Here is a 7,509-nt window from a genome sequence, read left to right as displayed (position 1 = left end):
GCCTCTTGTTAGCAAATTCTCTCAGCATTTGTTTGTCTGTGAAAAATTTAAGCTCCCCCTCAAATTTGAAGGAGAGCTTTGCTGGATAAAGTATTCTTGGCTGGAAATTTTTCTCACTCAGAATTTTAAATATATCATGCCACTGCCTTCTTGCCTCCATGGTGGCTGCTGAGTAGTCACTACTTAGTCTTATGCTGTTTCCTTTGTATGTGGTGAATTGCTTTTCTCTTGCTGCTTTCAGAACTTGCTCCTTCTCTTCTGTGTTTGACAGTGTGATCAGTATATGTCTCAGAGTGGGTTTATTTGGATTTATTCTATTTGGAGTTCACTGGGCATTTATGATTTGTGTATTTATGTTGTTTAGAAGATTTGGGAAGTTTTCCCCAACAATTTCTTTGAATACTCTTCCTAGACCTTTACCCTTTTTTTCCCATTCTGGGACACCAATGAGTCTTATATTTGGATGTTTCATATTATCTATCATATCCCTGAGGTCCATTTCGATTTTTTCAATTTTTTCCCCATTCTTTCTTTTATGCTTTCATTTTCCATTCTGTCATCTTCGAGGTCACTGATTTGTTGTTCAACTTCCTCTAGTCTTGTACTATGAGTGTCCAGAATCTTTTTAAATTGGTCAACAGTTTCTTTAATTTCCATAAGATCATCTATTTTTTTATTTAGTCTTGCAATGTCTTCTTTATGCTCTTCTAGGGTCTTCTTGATATCCTTTGTATCCCATACTATGGTCTCATTGTTCATCTTTAGTTCTTTGAGTAGCTGCTCTAGGTGCTGTGTCTCTTCTGATCTTTTGATTTGGGTGCTTGGGCTTGGGTTATCCATATCGTCTGGTTTTTTCATATGCTTTATAATTTTCTGCTGTTTTTAGCCTCGTGGCATTTGCTGAACTTGATAGGGTTCTTTTAGGATTTGTAGACCAATTGAAGTCCTTATCTCTAATTTATCAGATCTACAGCTTCGTGGAGTACACTTTCTCTAACTAACCAGCAGGTGGCGTCCACGAGCCACCTGTTCTCCACAAGCCAGTTCTCCCCTGCTTAGCCTTTTTGGTGAGTGGGGGAGTGAGTCTTGTGGGGTCCAATTGGTGTACCAAGCTTGCGTGTGTAGTTGGTGTTGCCTGCCCTGTATATGGGGCGTGTTTCTGGGCAGTCAGGGAGGGGGGGGTGGCTCTAACAATCAAATCTCCCTGGTGATCCTAGAGTTTTAAAGCTGCTGCAATAGTCTAATCCTTCAGTTCAGTCCTGCCACAGTTTGTCTTTGCCACTGACCCACAAGTCCTTGGTATTGGCGTATGGCTCCTGAGACTTGCAAGTGGGCCCCTCTTCCAGGCTGTGCACCCCGGGTCCTCTGTTGAGGGATGACTGTGCTATGTCATAGGTGAGTGCCATCCCCCCAGGGCAGTTCTGGGCTGCTGGGCTGTGTAGGGAGGCTCCCAGTCTGCTGAAATGATGGCTGAATGGGGCTTTGTTAATTCACACTGCTCCACCTTCCCAACTCTGGGACTATCAGCTGAGGTTGCAGGGAAGGCTAATGTCCACGCCCAGTTTTGTGGTGTGTGCCTGTTATTTGAAGCTCTTCCGTCACACTGGGTTGTCTGGGGCAGCTCTGGGCTATGGGGCTGGCGATGGGCAGGAGTGTTTCCTGTCCACCAGGATGATGGCTATGAGCGGACACCCCACTTTTCTTGGGAAGTTGTGGTGTTTAGTGAATTTTCTCAGCCACTGGATTATTGCCTTTTGTCTCAGAGCTCTCTTAGTTCTGCTCTTGACTTGATGTGCCCAAATTGCAAGTCTTTGAAGCTTTCTGTATTGGGCTTCTTAGAGTAATTGTTTTAGAAAAAGAAAAAAGGATTAAAAAAAAAAAGGAGGGCCCTCCTCAGAGATCTAATGGGTTATTGAAATGCTAATAGACAGAGCAACCAGGGCCATTAAGGAAAGGTCCACAGGGCAGAGAGATCAGCTTTGCTTCGGGATTTGCATATGCGCCTCAAGGCCTGAGCTCCGCCCTTCCCCTCTCTGTGTTCACCAGAACTCCAAAAATCCTCTGCTTTTATTTTGGAGTTTTTCGTGTTGTTTTTTTTCTATGCCTGTCTCCTCTCTGCTGGGCTGGCTGCTCTCAGAGTCTGTGGTGTCTGGTCTCAGTCTATCTATGGTTGGAGTTTGAATCAGTAGAATGAGTTTCCGATAAGAGCAGCCACTGCAGTTCTCCCTTCTCCTTCCCGGAGCTGACAGCCCCTCCTCCCCCGGGACTGAGCCTGGCAGGGAGGGGCGCGGGTCCCCTGGCCGCAAAAACTTACAGATTTCGCTGATCTCAGCAGTTCCACGTTTTCATGAGTGTTGTATGAAGTATGCCCAAAGACAGATTGCTCTGTGGTGTCCAGTCCACGCAGTTCCTGGCTTTCTACCTACTTTCCTGGAGGAGTAACTAAAACATACAGCTCACCAGTCCACCATCTTGCCCCGCCCTCTCCCATAGCAGATTTTTTATTAGCAACTCAACCTTTATCAAATCTTACCAAAGCACTCAACTTAATTTTCATAGAAACAGCTCTTTCTTTTTACACCCATATTTCCTAGATATATGTAAATAGTGAATTGAATTATGCACTTACATGAAGAAGTACAGCTTGCACAGAGAAGTCTGGTATGGGCATAGGACTCCCCTGAGAGAGGAGGAGCATATGAGCATGCCAGTTTACAAGAGGAATGGAGGCTGGGGGCATCTGGTGAGCCGGGCAGGCAGAGGCCAGGTAAGAGCACATGTTCTGTACTTTATGGCTCTTTTTACACTAACTCTGAAGCAAATTCAAGTGGTTTTTTTAATCCCTAAAAACAGAGCCACCGTTTGAGGCTATCACCAGATGTTAACCCAGATGCCAAGGTCTGTGTGGTGTGGAGCTCAGACCCCAGGTTTCTTGCTTTGGCTCAGTAGGGGGCTGGAGACCAGAGTCCTCTCTTTTTCCCTGTGTACTTAATGAGAAAGTCATAAAAGAGAACACTGATGAGCACTAAAAATATTTAATAGTATTCACCAAAGGATTTGGTCATCAGGAAATGAAACTTCTATACCTGGTCACAGTGTCTTGGAAAGAGTATGGATTCTGTCTTGCAAGATTTTTTTGGCACTTTAAATTTTTCATTAAAGAATGAACACTAAGGGTTTGGGCAACAATGACACCTAAATGGTGAAAAAAAAAATCACTGTTTATGTCATCAATGCAGTGATGATTAGCATAAAAATTTAAGTACAAGGTTCTTATTTATCAAGACTCCAAACAAATACTCATAATGCCTAGACAAATACATATATGGATATTTAAATTAAATACATCTGAAAAAGTAACAGGATTTAAAAACAGAACCACATAGTCTGACATACTGTACCTTACATGTGATTGGTTTCAGTTAGAGTAAGGCACTCACTGAAGGATGCATTGACCCATGCTGTCAGCTAAAACAGGCATGCATCATTCTTGGCCTAATTGAAGGGTTAGTTCTGATTAAAATCTTTTATTGTTATATTATCCTAAACTGCAGTGGTCTCCAACCTTAATGGATACAGGAAAGATAAATTCAGGAGTTTCAGTTGCATAATTTAATAATCCAGCTACTGTCAATTTTTGATTTAAGTAAGTTTTGATAAAAGCTGATTATTCTTGTGTCCAACATGGCCATGTACAAACATTATTTGAATGCTGCCTAATAAACAGTAACTGAACATAAAATTATTGAAAAATGTGATATATCCATCTCAATTCCTATGTAATTTACTATAACACAACTTCAAGGAGAAACATTTAAATCATTTCCAACTGGCAAGAACAGGGGGAGAAAGTTAATTTCATTAGCCATCTTGAATTAATTAAATGCACAGTATACTTTTATCAGCAACATTTCCATGTCCCCATCATTAGAAATTAATTATAATGCAGTTATCAAAAAATTTTTGAACAGGTACACATAATTCTCTTTGTTGTTTACAAGTAGGCATGACTTAGAGGCACTTGATTTTTACCTTTTTGTAAGGAAAAGAATATGCCACCAGGGTCCTCGACTTAAGACTGGAGACCACAAAGCAAACTTGGTATGAAAATGCTGTCTGCCAAAAATATCATATTAGCAAGCTAGTTAATACACTCATTTTAAAAATATTCAGACTCCACAAGGTTCTAGGCAGTAAAAAACACAAAGGCTAAAAATACAAAAAATTAACAAAATTTTGAAAACCCACTAAATTTAAATGAGTAAGAAATAAAGCCAAACTCTCTTACTTGAAGGAGGGGTTACACAGTAAATAGGTTTTAAAATAAAAACACTAAACAATAACAAATTCTACTTGGCTGTCCAATTTAAGGACTTACAAAAGTTTAATGCTGTGCTCAGCATTAAAACACACACACACACACACACACACACACATACACACACAGTTAATATGTGATACATACTACTGAAATGCTACACAGAACAGTTCATACAAAACTCAACCCAAAAGTTTCAGATACATATGAAGAGTTAATATGATTTTTTTAAATGTTAAGGGCCTGAAAATTGGAGAACACTATAAAATTTTAAAGTAAAACAAGATGATAAAGGGTTTTTTAAAAAGCCACCAGTTGGTCTTCACTAGTGAAACAGTAAGAAATAATTTAATTATGCATCCACTCAATTCTGTACAACCACAGCTATCTTAAGTCAATTGGAAATTAAAGGTATTTCAAATTCCTGAACAGGCCCTCAGTTTGAGCATGATATGTGGCTGTTCAGATTAAACCATGGAACATATACTGTTCTCCACATACTGTTCTCAACAACAAAACGTTAGAAAGTTGTGAACATTTATGCTAAAGACTATCAATGGGAAAGATAAAGATGAGACAAAAAAGACAAGCTTGCAGAAGAAATTTTCAAGGATGGTAACACTAGTGTAAACATCTGTAGAACTTATATCACAACTTTAAGGTACAGGCTACCTAATTACATAGGAAACTTTGTCAGCTGAGCTTCATTATCATAGCATTTCATTGTATCAAAAATAGAGATTGAACAGAAAGCTTGGTTACTTGTTTCTGGACAGCTTGTAAACATGGAATGTTTTGTTCTGAAACACTCTAGTGAAGTGTGCTATATAAGGAGCCAGATTTCTTTTTATCTCTTCAAAGGAGTGAGGGTGGCCTGCAGGTTTCAAATTGGGATCATTCTCTCCTGGGCCATCCATTGTGTGTCCATTAGCAATGTCCAACATGTCCCTCAGACAGCAGCCCCGGCAGTGCCTTCACTTGTAGCAGAAGCTGTCTTTCAGGATTACATAGTCAGTGCCAAAGGATCTTAGGAGGTCATGCACTTCCTCTGGAGACCTCTTTGCATATACCTGATAAACCACTCTGGTTCACTCCCTCAGGACTTTGTGTTTGCAGTGTGGGTGGTTGGTTAAGATCCTTCCCATGCACAGCTTGACTCCGGCCAGCAGCTGCATGCTTCCAGCAAACACTGCCTTCCTTGGAGTGTCAGTGTTAATCCCGTTCATCAGCTCCACTGTATCTGGATCATAGAATTCTCTCAACTTGGAAGGTTCATCCATCATTCCTGACCAGAACTTATAACAAAGATACAACAGTATTTGTATTGGTACCAAATATTGCATTATACATATCTTTTTGGATTGTAAAGATGGACTAGCTTCAGAAGTAATGCCCGTATTTCATGGCTGCATAAGCCAAAAGATGCAAATAGACACATATGTGACATCCAAAGGTACTTCATTCTCATTGTACTCAATGCCAAGAATCCAAACAGAATAGCATGCATTAAGTTGTAGGCAGTTTCAGGTTTCAGTTCAATTGTGCTTTTTTCCATTTTACAATGGATTGTTGATTTGTAGAATCACTGAGATTATGAAGGGCAATGGCAATAGCTACCATCACTGTGATGGACAGAACAAATAGGTAAGCATTAAAAAGCAGAGTATCTGAAAGCCTTTCAAATACATTAAAAGGCAGGAGGCCAAATGCTTCTTCACACAGATACAGATTTGCATCAAAATCCCTTGTTGCTCCAAACCCAAACTTTGCCTTCAAAAATTTAAATATGTGCTCATCTGACTTCAGGTTAAGAATTTTCTTTATAATGTTGAAAAAAAAGTTTCCAGTTTTCAGATTTTTCTGAACTTTTCTTGCAATTAGCACTGAAAGGTTAAAGCTGATAAGCAATGATCCAAGAATCATGGAATTAAAAAACTGAGAAGTGCAGATGAGGAGTAAACTTGTTATCTGTATACCATACAGCCATGTCGCCTTAACTGCCAGAAGCATGTCCAAAGAGTTCAGTATGAACAGTGCTAATGCTTGCATCAGCATCATAAATTGATTCAATTGCCATGTCAGGATAAAGAGAAAAGTTGATATGAAAATGGCAAGAAGTATCCACCTTTCAGAAAGAGGCTGTAATTTTGGTCTCAGAAAGTATGTAACTGCTGCTATCTGAATTGCAAAGAATGGCAGCTTCCAATTCTCCCTCAATGGAATGATAAACTCAACTCTTGTGGTCTATAGAATAGACTATTTGTGACATACCAGAAAGCTGCTAATAATCCCGATAGCCATGTACCACTAACGGGCCAGCTAGTTACATAAAGCATTGTCACATAGATTGCCTGTAGTTCAAATAAAGTGTAAATATAAAAATAAACTGGCTCTAAATATTTCTGTATAGGAAGAACTCTATACAAAATACTGAGAAAAACCTCTTGGTAAATATTCATTCATTAAAGGAGGTTAATTGTCCTCATAGATTCAGTTTTATTATCATATATTAAGCCATGTAAACCTTCCTTGAGGGTTGGAGCCTGCAGCATTTGCTTGTAGTAGGAGTAATCAAGTCCACATTCTGTTCTGAATGAGGTTTCTTGCTCCACTTCCAGATGGCAATTTGTTTTCCAACTTCACATTTTCTTCTTGTGCTGAAAAATCCTCAGAAACTTCTTCAGTTTTTATTCCTTTTCTTTGCCAGATGGACACCATGATGTCAAAGACTTACATGCATTGTTCTTCCAACCTTCCTGCAGCTGCTCAGCAGTCTTCACATGCACTCCAGGGGGGCAAGGAGGCCAGCTGGTGGGCAAGGGCTGCTGGAGGTGGGGCCACCCAGAGATAAAAGAGGACCAGGAGTGGCCAACATAACAGTTTTGACAATTTCTAGGTAAAGGTTATGGTGTAAGTGTTTTTCCAGATCAAAAAGAAGTGCATAGGAGTGAATGAAACATCTTTTTCACTAAGTTGTCAAAACTGATATATCAAAACTGATACATCGAGGGTGGGGCAAGATGGCAGAGTGGTGAGTGAAGTGGGCCCCCTCCCCTTAATCTGTAATGAGAGTCCCCTTCCCCTTCAACTGGTAATGACTGCAAAGTAAACATTAAGCCTTGAGAAGAAGGGAGTGAAACTGTGCCATTTTAGGGAGTGAGACTTGCAGATATACGTATTAGCCAAGCGTA

At 40.0% G+C, this 7,509-nt stretch overlaps 1 pseudogene; it reads right to left on the bottom strand.

The window, feature by feature from the left end:
* Positions 1–5,076: 5,076 nt before the first annotated feature.
* Positions 5,077–7,036, bottom strand: LOC119519660 (annotated as a pseudogene).
* Positions 7,037–7,509: the final 473 nt, after the last annotated feature.

Source organism: Choloepus didactylus, chromosome 23, assembly GCF_015220235.1.
Source record: "Choloepus didactylus isolate mChoDid1 chromosome 23, mChoDid1.pri, whole genome shotgun sequence".
Classification (NCBI taxonomy): Eukaryota; Metazoa; Chordata; class Mammalia; order Pilosa; family Megalonychidae; genus Choloepus; species Choloepus didactylus.
The sequence above is the reverse complement of the archived record's forward strand: the minus strand, read 5'-3'. Positions and strand labels throughout refer to the sequence as shown.